The sequence below is a fragment of the Pteropus medius genome, unplaced genomic scaffold (assembly GCF_902729225.1).
Source record: "Pteropus medius unplaced genomic scaffold, Ma_sr-lr_union100, whole genome shotgun sequence".
In the NCBI taxonomy this organism is placed as follows: domain Eukaryota; kingdom Metazoa; phylum Chordata; class Mammalia; order Chiroptera; family Pteropodidae; genus Pteropus; species Pteropus medius.
This window is the reverse complement of record NW_024356249.1, coordinates 4,319,407-4,344,821: the sequence shown is the minus strand read 5'-3', so window position 1 is coordinate 4,344,821 and position 25,415 is coordinate 4,319,407. Positions and strand designations below refer to the sequence as shown.

At 36.9% G+C, this 25,415-nt stretch overlaps 1 protein-coding gene and 1 long non-coding RNA gene across 11 annotated transcripts in view; one reads left to right on the top strand and one right to left on the bottom strand.

Moving 5' to 3' along the window:
• CHRM2 (cholinergic receptor muscarinic 2) overlaps nucleotides 1-25,415 on the top strand; it is a 146,713-nt gene that overhangs the window by 102,676 nt on the left and 18,622 nt on the right. Inside the window, exon 1 of one of the 4 annotated variants that reach the window (XM_039860553.1) lies at nucleotides 22,880-22,902. The exons of the other annotated variants lie outside the window; for them this stretch is intronic. The gene's annotated coding sequence lies outside the window, so the exon portion shown is untranslated. Of the gene's footprint in view, nucleotides 1-22,879; nucleotides 22,903-25,415 lie in introns of those variants that run through there. 4 annotated transcript variants of the gene reach the window in all.
• On the bottom strand, nucleotides 1,609-16,614 carry LOC120600968 (uncharacterized). 7 transcript variants are annotated; one of them, XR_005652329.1, is made up of 4 exons: nucleotides 16,151-16,614; nucleotides 14,755-14,822; nucleotides 12,825-12,963; nucleotides 1,609-1,743 (listed from the first exon to the last, which is right to left on the bottom strand). It is a non-coding gene; the product is annotated as an uncharacterized LOC120600968 (long non-coding RNA). The 7 variants fall into 7 exon arrangements; XR_005652331.1 differs by having other exon boundaries at nucleotides 12,867-12,963; nucleotides 16,151-16,612; XR_005652328.1 differs by lacking the exon at nucleotides 1,609-1,743 and adding an exon at nucleotides 1,878-2,317.

Here is a 25,415-nt window from a genome sequence, read left to right as displayed (position 1 = left end):
GTCTCTGTCCTAGAATCTTGGAGGCCTAGAAAGCCTGGTCTTTGGTCTGAGCAATTGGTTTTGCACATTTTTGGACTAATGACTGTTAGCACGCTGATATTTGGGCAATTGTCTATGCTCTTTGGTGCTAGTTTTTGTTTAATACTATCTTGAAACCAAGTTGATAAGTTAATGAAGACCTATTCTCTTGAATTTCAGCTCAGCACATTCAACATATGCTATCTGTGCAAAGTGTCATAAATCACCTTATAAACACTAACTATACCTTTTGTCTGCGTATCTGAGTTTATATTTTAGTTTCTCTGTTGTATATTTTCTTTTATTTGAATAAATGAGGATAATGCATCAACTGATATGAATCAAGTACCTTCTCTCATCTTTATTCCACTCTTGGTGTTAGAAGTAACTCAAAAGGAAAACTGTTTGGATTCTTAGTCCACCCTAATGTCGATTTTTGGTGGGAAAGAGAGAGATACTAAAACTGTCATTGTAGAGAGTAGAATTTAAAAATAATTTTGAACAGGGAGGGTGAGCTCGTGAAAGGATGGCATCTATTTCAGGGTTCTGGAATGGCGATGGAACAGACTGTAGCGTGTGGCCTTTACAAGAGAAGGGACAGAAGGGATTGTTAGTGGCCTCTTTGTTTTGATCTTTATGCATTTTTTTATGCATTTTTTTTTTTATGTACCATTCCTTTTCTGTTTGGACTGTTTTCTAGATGATCCTTAATATAAATGTGCTGTTTAAGGGAAAATGCCAACTCTTAGTCATCTAGAAAAGCTGCTCTACTCTGACCTAAGATTAATGGGTATAGATAGTAACAGGAATCCCAGATTAGAAATAGACCTGGCTTCTGAATCTTCCATTACCGAACTCCAATATCTAAAATAGATACACATGGAACTTATCAGTTGCAAAAGGAGACGGGAAGGGTCTACCTCCATTTTCACTCCTCTGCCCAGAGGGTTTGAAAATTACTAATATGCGTCTTTTCTGTTGTTAGAGCATCTTTGTATTATCCTTCAGTATTCAATAAACACGCATAAGCCTCAAGTCAGATCCCTTTGCCTGTGGCTATCTAGTCAGCTGCCAAGAGGGTTGTTTAATGAAAACTGAAGTAACAAACCAATGCAGACAGGAAACAGAGAGAGGGAATGAAGCTGTAAGAAGTTTTTTTCTTTTTCTTTTGTCATTATTATTCCCATTTTACCAGAGAATGTGTGCAAAGAGGAGAATGATGACCCCTTTTTACCACTGACCCCTCAGCAAACACAAGACATCCACTGCTCCGAGACTGCATTTCAGATGATGAGAGGTTAGCGCTGGAATCCAGTCTCAGGAAAGCTGGGAGACTCTCCCTCCTCCAGGTCCCCTCAGGAGCACCTGATGGAAGAATAAGGTGGTGGCCTGGTTGGCAACCATCCTGGCCGGCCCCATAGATCAGGTGCCAAAATTCCACTTTAGTTTGTGCTGAGTAGGCAGCATGATAGGTCAGGAACTCAACAGGGACAGGAAGCCAGGGCTCTGGCCATTTCTGTGCCTTGTCCAGCACAGCTTCTGGAGGCGGTTCACCCCTACCAACACTAAAGTTGTCATTGTGGGGTTTTTTTGTTTTTTTGTTTTTTTCTTCTCTAAAACAGCTCTATCATTTAAGGAATCAAGTAGTTTCATTATTGGCGAAGTATTCAGCGGGTCCTGATTTCCAGGTTGTTGACTTACTACCTATCTACTGATTTGATGCTCCTGCAAATGAATAAAAAGTATTACAGTTAAACAAGCTGAAAACACATAAATCAGAGAAGGAAAATGATTTTATTTTTTTGCTGCGCAAGTACATACTTAATATGATAAAAATATCGGGGTTTTGGGGGGTTTGGTTTTTTTTTTTTTGGACTATTGCTTAGTGACACCTAAGTGAGGGTAAGAATTTCCAAGAAGATATACATATGGCTGCTTGAGATTATGCAGTCTCTTCAACTGGGGGACACATTTTGAAACTGGCTACACTACTGTCATTTAAAAAAAAATTTCTAATTGTCTAATGAGAATTTGGCAGATTATTAGTTAAGAGCCCATTTGTATGCTGATGGGAATGAGCCAGGCGAGGAGGACGAAGAGAATTAGTGGAGAGACATCTTAAAGTAGATGTGAGAAGATGGAATCTGGTGAACAGGGTGACGTCCCTAGCTGGGGTGTAGAGACTTCATCCTCAGCAGCAGCAGGCTGGGCAGAATATATGGGCCCTGGTGCTCATAGTTATGTAAATGGCACAGTGGGAACACGTGGACTTTTTCTTCAGTTTATTCCTATTTTCTCACTGTAAGAAGAAGGAACAAGGTCATTTGCGGAGAGTGAGAATGGGTAAGGGAGTGCTGGAGACTGGAAGATTCATAAATGACATGAAGTAGTCCTGTAATGGAGACAGGAAGGAGATGGGCCACCAGCTCCGTCTTTACCACCTCTTCAGTTGACAGTGATATTATTCCAGAGTCTTAATAGTTTGACTGTGTGCCTCTCATTATAGCCCGTCTGAGGCCCATCAGTTGTTTTCTCTTTGAAAGAAGGTGGCTGAGAGACTGTTTTGAGGTTTGTGCCCTGGAGACCCTGAACCTCTCCTGGGGTAGGCACCGATGTCACGTGAACAGCATCTGTGTCCCAGCCTGAGAGTTGGTTAAAGGAATGACTCTTTCCAGTGGCCAAAGACAAAGTGCTTCTCTGTCACTGGGCCTTAGGAGATAGAAAGGGCTGGAATAAAGCTGCGTACTGCCCTAGAAAACCATCCACATCAGCCACATGGGGACTGCCACATCTCCTCCAGCAGTCCATGGAATGAGCCTGAACCTAGGACTGCCTGCACATCACACAAGTGTAAAAAACTGTGCAGAAGGATCTTCCTGCTTCCATGACCAGAGCACCCCACTCACTCATTCCAAGGTGCTGGAGTACAAGGAAGTGGCAAGTAGATCAGAATCCGGGCCCACTCAGCAACCAGAGAATTAGTCCCTGCTGGCGACGGGGGACGTTTTAAAGTGGGTGGACTGTTTTAGTAGCTAAAAACAGCTGGGATCTCCCCAAGACAGCGTTGAAGAGTGATTTGGTCAAGCATGGCTGAAGCCAACGGTTAAAAAAATATTTATAATCTCTCACTGTGTTAGAGTCAGTAAATCAATCTCACAAGTACAGAAATAAACTGAGCTTAGAAATATTTAAATTACGGTATTAAAATTGTTACCCCAAGATATTTTTAAATTAACTTCGACCAAGTTATTCCCACTAAAAATATTTTTAATTATACGTTATAATGAAGGCAAAAAGTTTCTGTTCGATTAATAAATTAAAAAGTAACAGTTTAAGATACTGGGTGGTTTGTTTTTTTTTTTCACATTCTTTGAAATTTCTTCCCTGGGGTATATTTTTACATAAAAATTAAGACAGTAGTTGATGTATGTTTGTTAACTTATTTATAATGATATAAATTTGTTGTCGAGTAAATTCTCAAATTTTATTTTTATTTTTTTGCCTTTTAAATTTTTTTTTCAATTACAGCTGGCATTTAACATTATTTTATATTAGTTTCAGGTGTACAGCATAGCGGTTAGACATTTATGTAATGTATGCAGTGATCCCCCCAATTAGTCTAGTGCCCACCTGGCACTTATACATAGTTATTAAAATATGATCGACTATATTATCTATGCCGTACTCAAACTTTTCTTTTTTAACCGAAAGAGGTATCTAGATACACACCGTCAGAATAAAAAGGTAGGAAAAGGGGTCCGGAAAAGGAAGATGAGACGAAGGTAGAAGGAAAGAAATACGAAGAGAAGGAAGGGATGAGAAGTCTGAGACAAAGGGCTGGCCATTTTTATGTACAAAAGAGAGGAAAGAAGTTAGGAGGAGGGAAGAAGCACGTGAGGGGAAGACAGGTGAGGAAGACTGGGGTCACCGTTGTTCACATGACATCAGTGCCTGTCCCAGAAGAGGTTCAGGTCTCCAGGCGCCGACATGAAAACAGCTTCTCAGAGACCTTTTCCAGACATCTATAAAGGGAATGCAACATCTGGAAGGTCTCACACAGACTACACAGAGGAGCATATAGCCACATTTTTAAAATTCTGGAGTACCAATATTATTATCAACTGAATGGGTGGTAGAGGGTGGAGTGGTTAGTGGGGAGCGGACGGGAGGAAAACATTAGGTAAACTCTAAATAAGAACAGAAGTCATGTGTTAGGCTTTTCATATTCAAATGTGAAAACATCCTTTCAATTCAAAGTTAATGGAAAATACAATTTTTAGAAAGAGTGAGAATTTTAGTCCCTTAGAATTGATTTGCAAAAAACCAGTACACACTTTAAATGATATGCTTCCTCCGCTGGAGAATGGCATTGTATTGGGAATAAATGGCAGCATCTACGTTATAAGAGCTTGTAAAAGTCTAATAAAAATATATTTTTGTGCAAAGTGCTTTCTGTACCTCTGAGAAACTGCCTCAAAGTGATTCAGAGTTCACTCAGAAAAATAATCCTTGAAAGTCAACAAGCATTTATTCAAGGCTTACAATATGCTCTATAGTGTAGTAGAAAATGTGGTGGATATTACATACAGTCCTTGGTTTCAAAGCATTTGTCTACTTTTAGGTAAATTGAAGATAGAGATTGCAGTATAGGCTTGATACAGTTATGAGTAAGCACTCATGTTAGTATTTACAAAGAGACAATGCTGGACAAACTTAATAGAGTTGAGTTGTGATATTACATAGAAGAATGAGAGAAGGGAGCAGAAGTGTGGGTTGGAGTAAGAGAGAGAAAACATTGTCCAAGAGTTCAGGAAGAACAAAACAATAAGAAACAGAAGGGAAGACAATAGGAAGTTTAGACCAGGAGGGAAAGAAAAAAAGATGAAGTAAGAATAGCCAGAGGAATGGAGACCCCAGAGCCTGAACGCTTGCTCATTTTCTTTATGTTTTCCATTAGATAATAACATTTATTGAACAAGCATTTATCTCTTAAGCATCAGGCAAGGTTATGAGCAATGAAGAAAAGGAGTTAAAAATGACGTGATCCCTACCCAGGAAGAAATTGCAATTCAGGGGAAGCAAAATAGTAAAGCATTGGTTACATGGCAGTGGGTGATGGACTCTGCCAGAAAAAGTAGTTCATGGGAACTCGGGAGGAAATTAATTTACCTACAAGATCCACATGCTCCAGGATCTCAGATGTTTTGTTTTCAAGGATAAAAATCGAAGGAAAAAGTACGCTGAAATTGATGCATACTTGAAATTGATTTTTCTTTATTCAAGAAACATTTATCCACTAATCTAGAGAGATAATCTGTGGTTCGTCTGTTCCCACCTAGGAGCGCGGTTTGACCGATCAAGTATCTCAGCCCTGATTTCATATTAGAATCACCTGATGTGATGCCGGGATCACTTAGGTGGAACCTAAGGAAAGGCATTAATTTACAAACTTCCCCAGACGATTCTAATGTGCTTCTAGAGTTGAGACTCACCAGCCCATAAATAGACTTGGACAGACTCCTGCTACAGCAGAAGCTTATCAAAGTTTTCTGGCTCAGTTCCAGATGTTATAAACAGAAACAGCCTCTGTTGGTGACACTTATATCCTGTCCTTATACTTCCCATTTATATACTGCACCATTTGGTTGAGTCCATACCACATTTGGTCTTGATGAAATTGATTTTATTTGAAGAACATTCTTGTTTTGAAATTTTGGCTATTTATTATTGGGTCATACATGTTGGCAGAAATGTAGCTGGCCAAACAATTCTTTTCCAAGGATATCTATTTTAAAAATTAGTTAATTAATTAATTAATTTGGACAGCGTAACATTTTCACGAGAATATAATATTCAAATAATTTATTAGTATCAATTGCAATCTCTAAGAAATGGCTAAATATAGCTACTTATCAATATATTTTAAAAGAATCAAGAACAAATTAAGAACTTTTATATGAAATACATATACATGTTATTGCTATTTAGCAGAAAACTACTACTTCAGCTTATTCTAATGCAGATTTTAACTCTTGATAGGTTTTGTAGACAATAAAGATTAACCCAAATCTTGACATCCTGTGACCTCTGTAAGCCTTTTGAATTCTGCCTGTGTTATGATCTCGAGTTGGCCTTTGCAGTTTAAGGGTTGGAAACAAAACAGTTTTCAGTTGTCTACCTACAAAACAATATCAGGAAATATTTCGAGACTAATGAGCATTGCCAAAATGCTTTCTTCTTTCTTTGTCCAGTCTCCCACAGAAAATATTGGATTCCTACCTCCTTTTCCTTTGCAGTTAGAAAAAAAGGAGCTGACAAGTCTATTGAGACAGCATTATCCCCACCCTCATAGGCTCTTAACCAGCGCATGCCCTCGTGGGGGTCTGGAGCACAGGCAGTGAAGTACTTAGTCTCTCTTCTCTCTGTGTCATCTATTCAGTTTTCCAGCCTCCCCTTACTGACTAATGGGCCAAAACCAACCACAGCTCTCTATTTACCTGAAAAGGAATTAAGCTCCTTTTCCTTCTGAAATTTTTAAATATAATTTGAACAAATTATTTTCTGGGTACTATAGAGACTTACAGATACTGGAAAACTTGTTGAGTAGGGCTCATGGCTGATACAATGGTGTAATATAACACCATTTATGTTACATCTCTTTTATTTAAATGAAGTATAACTGAAGTATAACTGAAGTATAGCAGTTATACTTCATTTAAATAAAAGAGATGTAACATAAATGGTGGAAATTCTATGTTAAGAATCGTACCGAAATGTATATATAATTTAATATTAATATATAAATATTAAATCACTATGTTGTACACTGAAACTAATATAATGTTATAGGTCAATTACATCTCCAAAATTTTTTTAAAGTTTAGAACTCTGTAAACCAATGCATAGAAACATTGTGATAAGCTTTTAAAGCATGATAAATTAATAGAGAAACAGAAGCAATGATGGTTAGGGTGATTTATGCAGACTGCCCCATCAAAATGCTTTCTTAATCCAGGTATGCAAGCTGATGCACCAATGATGCACATTAAGTGTAAGGGAATTCAAACACCTATGTATTAGGAGTCAACTTTTGCTAAATAGAAATAATCTAAAAGCAAATCGATAGATGAAATAAAAACAGAAAATTGTCAGAGAGAGTTGCCATGTCATTTTATTGTGCATAATAATAATTACACTTTGCAAAGGAAATTTCAAAGCAGAAGAGGAGGCATAAGTAAAAATTCATGTCCAGATACTCTAAAAGAAAAAAAACAGCTGAAAGGAGATGGAAGGGTCCAAAATATAAAATTAGAACAATATAATTAAAACAGTCGTGATGAAGAAGAAAGAGAAGCTCCTACAGATACAGAAATGAATTAAACACTTTCATCTGAGTTGAAATCACAGTGCCGTCCTCTAAAATCAGCCTTCCAGTCACCAGCTATGGAAGCCATTATGATGATGCGTTTATGTATTAAAGAGAAATGTATCCAATCGAGATGTTAAGTACATAGAAAAAAATAAATACAAAATAATCACATGTCGAAAAGGTAAGAATAATATTTGGAATAAAAAGATCTTAAAAACTATGTTCAAAAAAAAAACAGGTTAAAGTGGGTGGCAAAAATAACCTTAAACCTTCATTTAGAGAAAGCTCAAGGAAAGGTAGGTCTCTGCCTTTAGGATATGATATAATTTTAACAGATTACCAAGGGGGAATAGAACTCAGAAAATATTGTTTTGCTTTTACATTTTTCTATGAAGGAAGATATACTGTAAACCAGAAAACCCGGAATAATAATTGATGCTAAAAAAGAGAAAGTTAGCATAGATGAGTCTCCATGGTTTGCGTCACTACCTCCTAAATGTTTGTCTTCTGCAAAATAAGAAAAAGAAAAACAATTTAGTTGAATTTATTTTATAAAACTCTAATTTAAGAGTGTCCTTTATTCGTATACTATTTTCTTCATTTGCTTTTGAAATTTTCACATATTTTTGTTTTTGTTTTGATGAAATATTGGTGACGATAGATGTAAGTTAGCTGTAATGTCTTTATATAATGAAATAAAAAGTAAGCAATGTTATGTTAGTTACTATTTTTAAGTTTTATTGGGTCACAAAATCTAAAAACCTGTGTTTACTAGGTTTTTTTTCAGTTTTTAAAGGTCCTTTGAATAAAGAAGAGATGCACATGATAGAAATTGAAAAGGTACATATAACCATGTGGCCTTTTGCCTGCCTTTGTCCTCCAGCCTCTTGTCCTCCCAATTTCCTTCCAGAAAGGCAACCACTGTAATCAATGCTGTACATAATATTGCACAAGTTATGAAGTTTGCATAAAATTGCCTGTGCTTTTTTACACAAATAACAGCATACACACCTGATCTGTACCTCGCTTTTTTTTTTTCACATAGAAACTATATACATCCCATAGCTCAGAACATTGGAACCGATATTTTCATTGTATTCTGAGTTGAAACCAAATCTAGACAGTAAAATAATTTATTGATGCGTTTGTGGAATCATTGTCAGAAGTTTCTTAAGAAATGCTGTAGGATCAAAGAGGTGTCTTAACACCAGAAAGATAAAAATGTTCACTCACTATTTCACAAAGCAGAAAAAGAATAACTTAATAACTTACAGACTGGTGAGCTTGATATCGTTTATGAGCAAAGTTTATGCTTAGACTGATGGCTCAGGCACATATTGAATATTGGGTCTCGTTATGATTGGAGAAATCATGAATTGGTATGACTGTACGCATAAAAACTCCATCAAGGTTTCTGTACTGATATACCAGAAGAATGTCAAACATCTTGTACATTTTGATTATGACTAGTTATTTGACAATATTTTTCAAGATCTGTGTTTGGGCCAGACTATGGAAGATAAGGAGGATAAAGTGTAACTCAGCTGATTGAAGTTTTATCCCAAAAAGATTAATTAGTTACTTCCTGGAGGGACTTTAAATGTTAACTTACCCAATTAGAGTGTTGCCTGTTAGTATTTTATCATTCATTACATTGATGACAAATTGAGTGTGATCTGCAAATTTATGAATAATGCCAATATGGGAGAAAAACTGAATGGTATCTTATTGGAGTCAGGTCAAAATGACCTTGACATTATGTAACAATAAACAGATTAAACAAAACTTAAATTTCAAAGGAGTTCAAAATACTAACTATCTAAGTATAGGAAAGTTGATCCAGCTTAATAATTCATATAAAGAAAACCTGGGCATTTTATGAGTTAACTGCAAATACATCATTTTTAACACATGTTAGGCCCTTCCAGTTTGAAGAGTGGAACTTTATTTGGATCTAGAAATCTCCTTTTTCTCTTCTATTATTTTCCCTCTGACATTATTTCTGTTCTCCATTTCTGTAATTTCTATTAGATTTTTGTCTCTAACCTTCTCTCTTTCTCTTCCTTGGTGCCTTTTCACTCTGTGTCCATGCTATAAGCTTAGCATTCTCCTGAAACTACTCTTATGTTCCAAATAATCTTATCCTTGGATTTCCAAATATTTTTATCTTGTAAGATTTTGTAAATGCCGGAACTGCTGAAAGCTTTCTAGTTCTGTTGTGGATTTTCTTCATGCATACACACACATATTTATGTTGCATGATGGGAGTTGGAGCGATAAATAGGGTAAACATTGTATTCACTGCTCTGTCTTGATCCATGAACATAAACCAATAATACCAAATGTGTTATATGATCGTATGAGCATTAACAGAAATTGGGTGTTCAGGGAAAGAGCTGTAATAATTTCACTCATCAGAGCCTATTGGAATATTATATTCAGTTCTATATATAGTAATATAGAACTAAGTTATACCAGGAATGTTTGAAGGAGGTTGAGGTATCTTGCTTAGAAAGAGGCAGAGATATTCATTTTCAGTTATCTGAGGGGATAGTATGTAGAAGTTTAACGTATGTTAAATATCTGTAGAAAACAGACCTAAGATCAGTTCTTTTTAAATGAAGTAGACTTCATGTTAGAACAAATAACTTCTTAATAAATAGGCCTGTACAAAAGAAGAATGAGATACTGTCATAGTTGAAGCACTAGAAATGTTAAAACAAAGACTGATGGATAAGTTACCATAGAGATTTTGAAGAATAAAACACTTATTTATCTAATAGTACCTCCTAAATTTCCAATCCCAAATTGTCTGTTTCTCAAGGTTTCGTATAGTCTCTCTGGCCCTTAATTAAAGTTTGTTTTTCTTGTCTGGATCCATCTAATTCCTAATTATCTGCCTGGTGACTACTTTTGCCTTGAATTCTGTTTCCCATGACCCTCCAAATTCTCAACCCCCTGCTCAGCCAATTTTGGTTCTGGGCCTTGCTTACTTCCAGACCCTAAACGCATCTCACCTCAGATTTCCCACTTGATTCCAAAACCTCCTCCCCAAATTACCTACCAGGTTTGGTGTATTCTTTTGACCAGGTCTTGCCTGCATGCCTGTCCTCTGCTCGGTGCTTTCTTTCATGTTGTGGGACCCAGAGATAGTGCATCATCGCATTTGCTTACTGTGAAGCCTTCTGACTGGGCACTGCCACTGCTGTCTTTCCTTCCTCCTTCCTCCTCGTTTGCCGTACACTAACATGCAGCCTTCCAGCATATTAATCTTTTAAAATGCTCATTTAATTATCGCTTATCTTCCTGAAACTACTGTCTCAAAACCAATATTTTCCACTATCTGCGGGCGGAAGTGTACAGCAGTCAACTAGGGCTGCCATGGCAATATATCATGGAATGGGTGGCTTATACAATATAATTTTTTTTCTCACAGTCCTGGAGGCTGGGAGGTCCAAGATCAAGGTGGCAGCTGATTCGATTGCTGATGAGGATTCTCTTCCTAGCTCACAGACAGCCACTTTCTTATTGTGTCTTCACATGACAGAGAGAGAGAGAGAGAGAGAAAGAGAGAGAGCGCATGATATCTCTGGTGTCTCTTTCTATAAGGGCACTAATCCCACCACGAGGACCCTACCCTCATAACCTCATCTAACCCTCATTACCTCCCAAAGGCCCCATCTCCAGTCACTGAAGGGTTAAGGGCTCCAGCATGAATTTGGGGGAGACACAGACATTCAGTTCATAATAAGGTGTGTCTTTATGGTCTGATTCTAAACCATACTTCTAACTTTATTTTTATTTTTATTTTTTTTGGTATTCCAATAACCTCTTCTGCAACTAATTCTGTTTATTCGCTCTTTCTCCATGACACCGTTTCTGCTCTCATAACTCCTTACAGGATATACACCGTCCTTATTTTTTAAATCCTACCTATCTTTAGTTTATTATATTTCTTCTATTATTCTCTTAAAAAGTTTCAATTCTCTATTTTTTTTAACTTTCAAATGACTAAATGGGGGTGGGGGGTAATTCTTCCCCAACTACGCTGTAGTTCTTGTTGAATGCAGAGACCATGTCTTAGATTTCTTTGTACTGAGTACGTAGATCTTGAAAAAATAATTTGTGTTTTGATTCACCTTCAGTCCTTTATTTGTTGAACGACATTTAATGATGCCCTATTTTGTGCTAGAAGAGTAAATGTAGTTCTTATCGTGTGACTTGGCTCTCAAAATGTTTTACTCTCCCTGAAACTTCACTGTCAATAACTTTGAAGAAAAAGGCCATTTCTTTTTTCATCTTTTTCTGTATAATGTTACACAGTTGAGTGCCTCACTTGCCTGCATCACTGGTGACTTAGAGATTTTGTTTGTTCCATAAACCTAAGATCATAATTTTTCCTTTAGATTTCATTACGAAACAGAGAGAGAAGATGAAGATGATGTCCTTTTATCGTCCATATTTCAAAACATCTGAGGAAAATAATTGGAAAAATTGGGTAAAAGAAATAAACTACTCTTCTTCTCCATCCCCTTGGTTAATACTAAATTTAGCCCAACGTCTGGCAATATTAAGCACTGAAAAATAGATTGAATGTTGGGTGAAATAATTCTTAAGACAATTGCCGAAATCTGACAACGTAGAAACAGGAAACATGAGAATTAAAGACCAGATCTTAGAGATCATCTAGATCAACTTGTTCATTTTCTAGATGATGGAGTAGAAGTCCGTAGATGCTAAATGTTGGCCCCTACAATACAGAGTAGCCAGCCTAGAGGAAAACTCCGACTGGCCCTACCCCATTCCAGCACTGTTTTAACTGTGCCCTATAATTTAGACCACACTATTTCTGTGAGTTTCGGTGGGTAACTTAAAGATACGCTGAAGGAGTTTGGGGAAAATTTTGTAGAACAGAATAGTTATAAAAAGACCCGGGAAGTAAAAAATACAAAAGGGAAGAGGATAGACTTACTCTAAAAATAATTGGTGATTTATTTCTTTCATGACTTGGTAAAAGTTCTTTATTAGAACCAAAGGACAAACTGAAAGAGTCTTGTGTTTCTTAGAAGCTACAGGATTTTTTTTTCCTTTTTTTTTTTTTTTTTTGCTTTGCATCCACTACTTGCCTTCGTATTTTTGGTATTAGTTTTCAAAGAGAGGAGACAGTGGTAAAATCTCTGAACTCTTTAACCATTTGAAAACTTCTGCTTTTGTTTACATGATTTTAAAAAGGGCAAAATGGTTTGACGGTCTTATTTCTGATTGATCTGGTATTTGGACATTATGCACACTGAGCCTTAGAGGAATGGAAATGCAGCCGTTTGGGGAATGTCAGCATGACACTTTGTCACCCCGGTGTCTCTCCTAAAGTTCAGTAAAGGCCATCTTTCAGAAGCACATAAATCCACTTCAGATAAAACAAAACCAAAGGACTTACTTTCTTTATGTGAGAGTAAATCCTTATTTACTTCTTAAATACCTCTTCTCCCTTCCCCCGTAGGGGAAGTTATCCGTGTTCATTTTAAGCCCCTCTCATCTGTCCTCCATCTTTGAATCTCTGCCCTGTTTTGTCCACCCTGAAGGATAGCAGCGTTTATGACTTTTCTGTGTCTTGTTCCCAGAAACCGTAGCCCATGGGACTTTCATTAGTTATTCTCTCTCCTTATGTCAGTGACATAACATAGCATTTTCTCAAATTTAATTTCTTCTGAAAGAAAAAAGAAAAGAGGTATGGCTGATAGTTCTACCAAATGGAAACTCAGCATTGAGTGAAATAGGCAGGACTTTTATGCTTGTGGCCAGCATTTGAATTGTTAACGAAGGCATAGTGGTGGTCGCATGGTGGTAGGTAATGATGGTGATGGTGGTAAAGGTGGTGATGATGGTGGTAATGCTTGTGATGGTGGTGATAATGATGTTGACAGTGTTGGTAATGGTGGTGATGATGGTAATGCCTACTTATTGGTCTGCTTTTTCTTCTAAAGAGCCAAGTGGTTCTTGGGATGATTTGATCCCATTGTAGAGTGATAGAGGAAAAAATGTAACAATAATTTAATAGTCTAACGTGACAGCACATAATTTATAATCAGCATTATACTATTTATGTGATTCTCAAGAATGGAAAATAGTTCAATTATTTTTCTTGAGAATAAAATGTTTTGTTTTATTGTCACTCTTACTGTCTCTTTGGCTTATGTTTTTATTATTTTTGTATGGGAGAGCCCATGATAAATATAAGAAATAAAATCGGAGAGTGTATTATGTTGCTGTCACCTGAATGTACTTTTTACCAGAATGTATTTAATAAGCTTCTCCCAAGCAACCAACACCGATTTTGGCACTGAGAGGGTTATCATGGTTTTGTTTTCAGGTTAATATATTTTAGGACGAAAGATACGATATTAATTTATCCTATAAATATTTATCGAATATCTTCTATGTCTTAGACACTGTGCTAAGAGGAGTAAATACAATGCTTGGCCCCACATTCTAATTGAGAACATAAAATTGCAAAGACTGTTGCCTAGTAAGAATTTTGTTAGAATGGAAATACACAAAGCATACTAGAAATCAGAGAAAAACCATCTAAGTTTTACTGTAATGGAAGGCTTAATTTGAGGAGAGAACAATTTAGTCAGGACAAGAAGGGGAAATTTAAGCAGTGAAGCATTCGATAGGAATTCACTGTCTTGAGTGCATCTGTCTTATTGTGGCAACTGCAGTGAATTCAGTGTTGCTGTAGCATGTCATTTGGGCCAGAGTGTAGTGTGGGAGAACAGAGTACTGACCTGAGGTGAGGCTTAGCAGTCAGGCAGAAGCCATTGCAAGAAAGGTCTTGTAGACCAGTCCAAGTTGGGATTTTATTCTCCACTGGGTAATTTCAACAGCAGATCAGCATATTTAAGTTTGTAAGTTAGAAAGACCATTGAGAGATCAGAGTAGCGAATATATTTGAATGAGTTAAGACTGAAGCCAGAAAGACCAGTTGGGTGGTGGCCTTTGAGGGTGAGAACTGGTGAGACTCTGAGCTTATATACAGTGATGGCAGTAATGCAAAGGTGCTAAATGACACCCAGTGTATAAAAGAAATAGTATCTTAGGCAGTCGAACTTTTTAATGTGGAAAGATTTAAGGATGGTTCTCAGTTTTCTGGCTTACGACATGAGACTGAACAATACAAGACGGTGTAGAATTAATTGCTGAACTCTGCATTTTCAAAAATAAGTACTTGGAATCTCATCGGAGTGAGCAATAATTGAAGATAATCCTTTGCAGAAGATGTCAGGACATAAGTTGACATATCAGATACATGGTACATATAACTGTGTAAGAAAGTAATTTTCCTAAGTGACTTAGAGCTCACTTACCTGTTCCCTGCTTATTTCCTGGAGAGTCACTTGACTCCCACAGAAGAAACTCTCCCCCTTCCTTTACTCTGAAAAAGAAGGGTAAATTGGTTTAGACATGGTCCACAGTCCTTTCCCAAATAAAACTCTGTTTCTAATTGGAGAAATACATAAATTCTTCATCACAGATCTCAGTATAGAAGGACAGAGGAGGAAAGGAAGATGGAAAGAGTAATTAGTAACTATTTTCACAGAAGATTGGGAAGGAGTCAGAGAGTAAGATTTTACTTCTTAGGCTGGGAAAAACTAATCTGCAATGCCCCAATACAATAAAGTAAAATTCAACAATAAAATAATCACATCGGCATTCTCAGATATTAAAATGTCATTTTTTGCCGCCTTCATACAGGGTCTACTACATCAGGGGGTATATATTTGCTACTTTATTAGGAGAGCTATAATATTTTCATTTATTTTTTCTCTTCCTATTGGCTTCATTTTCGCAATTTGGTACAATATTTGGAGAAAAGCATGTAAGATTAGTGTCCATAATGCAAGAGTCAGCTGACAGAAACAAACCAAGAAAATAGAGTAAGGCAGTTTATGACCTTGTCCAATCTCGCTGTGGGTAGATCAGGAAATTCCAATACTCTCAAAAATAATGGCATACTGTTCATATTTTCAAGATGAATGTACTGAGATAGGTTTATGTAAACTATACATCAGTAGCTGTGTTGTATCATGGGGTTATTTCATTTGCTTCAGAAAATAAAGTATCATCTTTATAGAAATAGTAGAATGATCTTTCCAGTGAAGTTCCACTGGAACTAGACTCTGAATAGTGGGTAGAAATTGACAAGTTAGAAAGGAGAAAAAATATATTCTGAAAAGAAAACCATGTATACAGAACCTCAAGACTGGACTAATGGTTCGGTATGTTTTGTGTAAACTTAGCAAACCTCCAGAATGAACTTCAGACTACACTTCAAGGAATTAGTGGGATATTCAGTATTATATGCAATAGAATAGTTTCAAGGTTAGGAGTTTAGATTTGGGAAGATCTTAGAAGATTTTGGATAGAAAGAGCGAGTGACATTACTGCTTTATGAATGATAAAATATTCACATTATTAATAATAATGAAATAGCTAACACTTAGTGCTTATTATTATAAATGCCAGACACTAAATAAATAATTGAGTACTGATCATACTCTATGATATTATTATCACAGATTTGTAAACCGAGCAAGTGGCCAGGGAACTTACACAAGAAACACAAGTAGCACTGGAGAGAGAAGGTTCATGAACCCAGCACAGTCTGGCACCTTGATCTCTGCATCAAGTTTGTTAATTTTAGGGCAACATGCAGGGGAAAAGCAAAGCCGAGAAGCCCCTTAGGAGGCCTGTGGCACGTACCATGTCTGAGATTTTGAGGTGCTGAATATTAGGGATGACAGAGGAGGTCCACATGCAAGCCGTCGGTTTTCCTTTTATGCAGAGCCAGGTGTCTGTTCAGGTCCAACATAAATTTATTTCAAGAGAGAAACTCTTAGTCCGTGTCGCAGAGATGGACCTCCCAACCAGCCCCGAATCAACTTGGTCCCTGGAACAATGGCCCTAATTCTCTCAGTGCAGCCACTTGTAATAGTTTCTTTCTCTCAAGGACAATCATTTTCTTAATTCCATTCACAGAGTTTTGTTTCTGGAAATGTCACAGTCTATTGACTATGTAAATGGTGCAGTTGCTTCCCATGAAAATGAATAAAATTCCTATTGTACTATGTGTACTACTGTTGACTCTCAAGGGGAAAAAATGTAAGTAGCTCAGCATCATTGTGGGAGACAGAACATCTGTTTGCTTTGGACTCCAAGAAAAGTCTCCACATGGCTTCCCTCTAAAGCAGATTAGTAAGCAACTTATGAATAAATTATCCCAAGGGCTTTCTTGTCCACATGACTAAGAGTTTAATGTTTCCTAAAACCAATTTTATTATATTGTTACATCATATCCATTCTTTCTGGGATAGATTTCTAATGGTAAAGGGAAGCTGTGGTTTCATTCTGATTCCATAAACCTCCCTCCTCAGAGCCTTATTATGTCTCTGATCAGCAAAACCTCTCTGGGCATACGATTCTCTGAAACTGTTTTGGTTTTTTGCACTCATCCATTTTTCAAACGTTTGTTTATCATTTCCCATATACAGGGTCTTTTGAGAGGCACTAGGTTTACAATAGGGAACAAGGCACGACCAATTCATTCAAATAAAAAGAAGTAAAAGAGTTGTAAGTGCTAATATAGAGCTCGTCCACAGCACGAGGAAAGACCAGAGGACGGGAATCCCAAGCCATTTGTAGGTGTCATGAAAGGCTTCTCACAGGAAATGACTTTTAAGCTTGGACTTGAAAGGGCTTATCCGACATGGGGACAGGGAGATGGAGTGGGTGGCTTGCAATGCAAATGATAGATTGTCATTCCAGGGAGAAGGAACAGTACGCGCCCATGCAAGGAGGTAAAAGAATCATTGTCTCGGACTTCAATTATTTCAGCTCAAATGCCCATCCATTTATCGATTCATTTAGCACAGCGTTCCCAAAGTGTACTCCGTGGCATATTTTTTTTTTTTTACGAGATATTAATGCATATCCTGTGAGAAGAAATTTTCCCTGCTCAAATATGTCTCAATATTGAAAGAATCTAAGTGAATGATTTCTTTGCTACAGCATTTTTAAATACATCCGTGTAAATAGTGACTCAGCAAAAGAAGAACTGAGGGTATGACTTTTTCCAAACTTATTTAACAATGAAACGGTTTATTCCACAGGACATCTTTTAACAACTTGTGGAACTCGTGTTCTATAGAACAAAGTTGGTAACTGCTGGTCAGCATCCTGGGAAGGTGTCGGAGCCCCCGATTCTGTATTTTCACCACACAGCATTGAGAAGAAATCTGCAGATGTCATAACGCGTACATTTCAACCATGGTATTTTTGACCAGCCACTAGGATTTTAAGATTGCTAGAATTAAGTTTGAAAGCTGGCTCTAATATCTGCAGTATCCGACATCGTGACATTGACGAAACCAATGAATTCTGTGCTGACCTAAGACGGGATTACATTTCAGTTTTCTGAGAACGTTTCTAAGAAAGGACTAGATCAGCCTCTCAGAGGTAGCTCCAATGCAGCCTGTGCCGTTTCTCTTACGTCTAGGACAGACTATAATGTGAGCGTTTCCTCCGGTTCCCCGTGTGGCGTCCATTCCGGAGAGGGCCGGGGCTGGGATGGAATGCAGTTTCTCGCGGACCTGTGCATGACGGTGTCAGTGGCTACATCAGCATTTCCCATATTCATTTGGCAAGGACCAGCTTTCGCATTGAGTAACTTTTTAACCAGTGAGCGAGGCAAACAAGATCTAGCGGCTTTGCCATCGCCATTCCATAGGGTTCCATAACATGCATATCACACAGCCATTAGATAACGAAGGGTTAGAAGAGAGAGGATCTTGAGGATAGATGACACCTCTTATTTCTTCTCTTTGATATAAATGGATAGATCTTCAATAACTACATCAACTGGCCCACCCCACAGCCATTCTAGAAATTGATGGAAATACAATCAGCTGATTTGGACTCATGTTTCGGTGGTGATGGAAATGGAGAGGATCCTCTTTTGATCAGGCCCTGAGCCCACCCCATAACTATTTTTTAAGTTGAACCTATGTCTGTGAAAGTACCTAAGAACTTCCTTATTTTGGCAGGGTTTTGTTTTGTTTTTTTTTTAAGTATTAAATATCCTCCTCTTTAAATTGTTGTGGGTACTCTATTTTTTCCCTCTAATACTAAATTATTTATATGGATACTTTCCTAGTTCCTAAAAAAGCCTCAGCGATGTGCACATAGTCTCAAACGTATTATCAATAGATTCGAAGTACAAGCTCTCCCTTCAGCATAAACACAGGAAAGCAGGACATATTTACCCACTCCACAAGGCCCTTATGACGCGTTAGTTCAGTTCATTGTAAACTGTTCAACTGCCTGCCAGACTCAGGCCTCCTTTCTTCGAATGTCTTTGGTTCACCCATTATCACATGTTTGGCCAATTAAGATTGGCTATTTTTGCCCTTCCATAATTTGCCTGGTCATAATTTTGACACTGTTTATGTTGTTAAAAATTTGGTCTGAATGTCCGAAGACATTCTGCTCCGAAAATGTCAAATAATGCTTCCCTTAGTCCCGGGGGCAAGTCTGTTCTTGAGCGGGTTCACTGAGGAAAGCTTGCACAGTGACAGATACCTTACATGGGCCTCCCTCATCCACGAGAACCCTTTGCAGTTGTAGGGCGAGTATAGGTTCTACAGTTGTTCAAAATCACTCTGATTGTACATGAAATGTACCCATCCTGTATTAGACTCGGTTTGTTTATTAGGACATTCATTCATTCAGTCATTTATTAACTTAAGTTCTACCTGTACTTTAATGCAAATATCTCACACCCTTGTGTTAAGTAAAACCAAAACAAACTGGCAGAACCAGAACAAACCAAACAAAAATGATTTGCTCTTCTTGAGGACGTGTCCTTTCAGTGTGCTTGACATAGTTTCTTACTGTCTACAGGCATTTGTGGTGTTTTGATTTTTGTCTTTTGTTTCTCTCTCTTTTTCTCCTCCTTCATCCTTTCCTCCTTTCCCTGAAGTCCAAGTTCACAGCACCCTTTCTAGAGTAGCATCAGGGGCTGCATTAGAACAGCAGTTGCCTACATTCAGAACTTCATTGTTTTGCTGCAGACGGCCATTCGGAGGGGCCCTCTTTGCTTCAGACATCAACTCAGTCATCACTAGGCTCCTGCTTCTGTCTTCACCTTCTGGGGGCTGCACTTGTGGTCTACTCATTGTACCCTACATTTTCACAGTCCAAAACCAGAGACTTCCCCTTTCCTTTCAGAGTTAGAGGTCGGAAGATGGTTAACGTAACATCATTTATTGCACACCCAAAGTTTACCTACCATGGTCCTAGCAGTTGCAGATACAAACTCTACAAGACTTTCAGGTCAGTACATTTGCCAATGAACTTCACAGTTACCAGTGGCCTGGGGTAGGGGAAACGAATAAACTGCACCTAAGCAAGGACACATCAATTAGCGCTTGAGTGACTGTTTTCAGGAGATCGGCCTCTTAAATTTGCATCCCTCTATTTTAGTCATAACCAAATTGCCCTCTCTGGGGCCACTTAAGTATGCTCTTAAACACGTTCAGGCTTTAATTAAGTCCTCTGTCTTTCAGGGACTGTATATAACACTTTTTATTGATCTCAAGGGTTTGAACATTTTTAATTTTATTACACTTTTTTACAAGCAAATAGGTAGGGAAGAAACAAAGGTGCAGAGATTAGCATTGTATTACTATTTTTCCCTTCTAGAATGAGAAGGTATATCGTATATGTAAATCATACTTACAAAAATAAATATTTAGATATCTCATCTCCCCCAAATTTTAAACACACACACACACCCACAATGTATATTCCAGGAAAGTTTCTCTGATACACAGATATATCCCAAAACAATTTAGTTTTCATCAAAGTGGTTTCTTATTGAAAAAGAAAGGAGATTGAAAGAAGGGAAATAAAGAGAGGAAGATGGAAGAGAAGGAAGTTGAGGTCAGGGAAGGAAAGTAGAAGGAAGGGAAGGCAATGAAATAAGTCGTGATAGACTATATCATGTGATCATCTGTAGAAAATGAAATTTAAGTGAATAATTACCAATTTGTGTTCTAACAGTGAACATTTTTGAGTGCTCACTATCTGTTGGTGTTTATGCTACGTATTCTGCTACATTATCTCATTTAACACATTTATCATTTTACGTGAGCTACAGTGCTGTGAATTTAATGTTAATGAATCAACAATATGTTAAATGAGATGTCTTTAAACAGAAACACATACATACATAAAACAAGGTTATATGTTGATTCATTGACAAAAAATGTTGTGACCAGAGGCTTGCAGGAACCTAATGCTGTATTTCAAGTAGGAGCAGTGGTTCAGTATTCACTAATTTAGTGTTCGTGTGGACTTATAGAACATAACTACCACACATAACAAGGACTGACACTATGCATATCTATCTGCCTCTATCTATCGATCGATCAATCGATCGATCTATCTATCTCTATTTAGCATCTCTCTCTCCTTCTAAAGAGATTAATTTTAAAGAATTTGCTCATGCATTTGTGGGCCTTGGCAAGTCCAAAATCCATAGAGCAGGCCAGCAGGCTAGACACTCAGACAGGAGTTAATACAGCAGTTTTGAATTTCTTCTTCTCTAGGACACCTCAGATTTTGTTCTTATGGCTTCAACTGATTGGGTAAGGCCCACCTGCATTATTGAGAGCAATCTCCTTTACTAAAGTTTGACTGATTATAGATGTTACCCATATCTACAAAGTACCTTCAGAGCAACATCTAGATTCATATTTGATTAAAAAACTGGATACTGTAGCCAAATCAAGTTGACATAAAATTAATCAGCATCATTATGACAGATATTGATGAGCTTAGAATGAACCCAGTTCACTGTGTGTGTTTTTATTTATAGAAATGAGTTATAACTGTACTGAGAGAGAGAGAAAGAACATGCTTGGACAAGTGAGAAGTTTACATGATCAGTAACAAAAGCTTTGTTACTAGACTCCCTTGGTTATTGGTCTGGACACCACCACTAGCTGGCGCTGGAAAACTCACCTCCATGGGCCTTAGTTTTCTTATCTCTAAAAGAGAGAATAACAATAATACCATCCATGACAGTGAGCCTATTCTTTGTAGCTACTCAAAAAATGTTAGGTCTTCTCAGCACTAGCTCCTTGCAGAGGGTGGAGAGTAATATAAGGCCATGAATGTGCGCAGACTCCCTTGAAGATCAAGCCACAGCCCCTTGCCAGGCATATGGAGAAGGGCTAGAGATGACAGTCCACAGGAAAGCAGCCCAGTGGCTTTCTGCTTGTCACCTAAATAAGCCCACTCTAAGAAGAACACGAGAATGGGGTGGTGCAAGGATTTGACCCTATTTTATCAGTAAAGGAAAGCTTTCACATATGTTAGGCATGAAATTCGTATTTCAAAGTTCTATGATCAAGGAAATACAACCCAAAGCAGAGGCAATAAGTATAATGGGGGAAAATACAGTTTCCGGCTTTCCGTATCTGATTTTTTCTTCCAAAAGAAGAAAGCACTCACAAAATCAGTCCACATAGAAATTACAGCCACCAACTGAAAAGTGAAAAATTCATTCAGTTAGCACATATGCACAGTGCTAAACAACAGTGTCACCGTGTTTCCGCTGTTTCGTGTAAAGGCAGCTTACTTCTGTGTGACTGGTATAGTGCTGTGTAATGCAGAAGACTCAGTAATGAAAGGTGGATTCGGGACCTTGCTGTTTCAAATGCTCTCCCTGCCTCCCTGAGTGTACCTGCTGCCAGGCACCAGTCCCTTCCCTGACCTCCCCATCACAAAGTGACAGACCCTGGGGAGGGTGAGGGGACATTCTAAAACAAAAATAAACCTGTCATTTCTATAGTCAGAAATGTCAGAGCTCAAGCATCAGTGGTGATTCAGAAGAGTCAGTAATGTATTTTGTGTCTATGCTTACTGATACTCAGTGTTTACTGTATATATCAAAGTTATTTTCATTTTAACCTAAACAATATTATATCTTGGGCTTAAAAATACTATTTCAACCTGGCCGAGTCATTCTGTATAAGCCACAGCAATTCCTTATTTAATACAGAGGTATTTATTTGTCTATATAGTATTCACCAAGTGCCTTCTGCCCCTTTCCAGCAGAGACACACTTCACTTCATCGTCTCTACACAAATAATTGTCATAATTATTAGGTTATTTTTCAAGTTTTATATGATTAAAGAACTATATTTAATATTTTAGATATGAATATTTTTAATTTATTAGTATCATTAATTATGTGATAGTTTAACTTCTGACTGGAACTAGATTCTATACAATCTCAAGTAATTTATAGAGCAAGACAGTTTTAATTGGGAAGAGGTGCTGTACAAATTTACATGCCATATTCATTATTTTGGAAAATTTCACTTCTATACAGGATAAATGTAGAAGCAAGAGAATGACCATCAAATTATTGCAATAATCTCATTCAAAGGTGAGAAGACTGTGGAATAACATGAACTTTAGTAAATAAAAAGCATAATTTTTAATTACTATATCAGTTATTTATACATGGAAATTGGCCAGGTGTTAAATAATAGCTTTCGCATACTAATATGTCCTATGTACAGTATGCAGAGAAGGCCAAATACACATTAATAATTTTATTTTATTAACATATCCCCTCTAGTCTGTATGGGTTAAGTACATATCATATATCATAGTTAGAAATATAGTACCAAAAGATTCTATTCATTGTGAAACTAGAAATACGTAAGGTCAATCTTAGCAAGATTGTATTTATATATACTATACACACACACACACACACACACACACACACGTGTATGTATATACACAATATATAAATATATACATGAATATAAATATGTATACAAGTATGTCTATACATAAAAATACATATAAATATGTATATATATAAATATATATACACAAATGCACATACAATCGCAGGTCTATAGTAATTTTATGTTGAGTATATATGAAGAAACCTACAAGACATCATAGAAGAACAAAAAAGAAAATTTGAAAGAGTAGAAAACATTCCTGTATAGGAAGATTTCATAATAGACAGTTGTTAATTTTTCCCATTAATTTATAACAGTCCAATAAAAGTTCCATAAGGATAAAGAGGTTCACGAAATATTCTAAAGTAAAGTTTATATTTAAAAAAGCATGAAAATGTAATATAGATAATGAAAAGCAGTACACTAATAAGATGAGGTTTATAATGAGAGCCTCTAAATATATTATAAAATTACAATAGGAAAAATAATGTTATTGGTACAAGGATTAAAACAGATAAAACCATGAAATAGAATGGAAAGCCGAAAAATATACCTAAGTTTGTGAAAATATTTAGTAGATGATAGAATTAGCTTTCAAATTCGTGGAGAAAGTGTAAGTTACTCAGTAAATGTTCTTGGGGTGAGTTTTAAACTATTTGGGAAAAAAATTCAGTCTCTCCTTATGTTATTCAAATTACAGTTTTATGTATGAAATATGCGAAATAATTAAAGGAGATTATCTTAAATATTTACTTATTCTGAGTAGAGAGAGTCTGAATTTTTTAATGATACCATAAAGTTAAATATTAATAGAGATAACACATGTTCAAAATTCCCCTGTTAAAAGGGCAAATAAAAAACATCAATTATCAATAACATAAAAAATATAAAACTTCACAAATCAATAAAGCTAAAACTTCAATGGAATATTTTATCTGATATACAAAGGTTTTTTGAAATAATTTTTATTTTTATTAACAGCTATAGGAAAATAACTATCATCCATTGCTGGTGAGATTTTACTACCAAAAACCGCAAATGTATTATTTTGGCCAACGACCCAATTTTTTTAGAAATTTATTCTAAGAAAGCAATCAGAGATCTTTTTAAAAACTTATATACAAGGACATTCATTGCACCATTGTTTGAGTGAAAAATTGGAAACGACCTGTGTCACAAAGAGAGGATTGTTTGTTTAAATTATAGTATGGCCACAAAACTAAATATAAGGTATTTATTAAAATGATGCATTAGAAGATGATCTAGTGTCAGAGAAAAATGTCCATGTCTCTCTTTATTTGAAAACTGTTATAGGCAGCAAATGCCACAGGTCATAAAGGAGGGGCCTACAGGCTGAATCTGTCCACACATGGACGTGTTTTGCTCACTTGTCAGTATTTTCGAATGTAGCCAAGGTTTTAAAATTGGGAGGATACACATAAAAACTCCAGTGTATCTTTACAATTCTGAGTATCTGACAGCTCTGTGTCCACATTCCCACCTCAACTGGAGCTGAGCGGTGGAGTAGCTGCCAGCCCCTCCCGACTGTCTCTCCAAGGCCTACCTGCCATGCAGCTTGCACAAGTTCACCTACACTCAGCTCGTTTCTCTTCCCCTTTCAGTTCCCTGTCAGGTGAATCGATGTATACCCCACATGCCGTGCGATCTAAACTTTTAAAGTTTGTATGTGTAGGTAGGTGAGTGTATTTATTGCATGCTCGTGCACGCATGTAGGAAGATGTATGACAAAATTTCAACACCAGTAAAAGCTCATGGGTGCCTACATCTATACTGTAGGGTCTTCGACAGCAGGAAACAAGTTGATACTGTTCACTGTTTTATCCCCTGATGTTAACTAGAAGAAAAGTATCTGGCGAAAGGTCAAGTAAAGTAGCTCTCGTGGGTCAGATGTGAATGAATCAAAATCTTTTTCCTTTTGATTTACTTTTCTAATTGTTCTAATTGGAAATAAAATTCACAATAAATTTTACTTTTTTAATGACCAAAGCAGAGTGAACTTTGTAAACACAGTGAAAATCTATCGTAAATAAATCTCATTTTTAAATAAAAAAGAAAAACACACCATGCTTAATTGAGACTTCACACAGAAATCTCTGGCATTGAGTTGTGCTCTGTAACACAAAACATAATACAAGAGCCGATTTATTCTTGTCTGATTTTGGAATTTTGTTTAGATTCT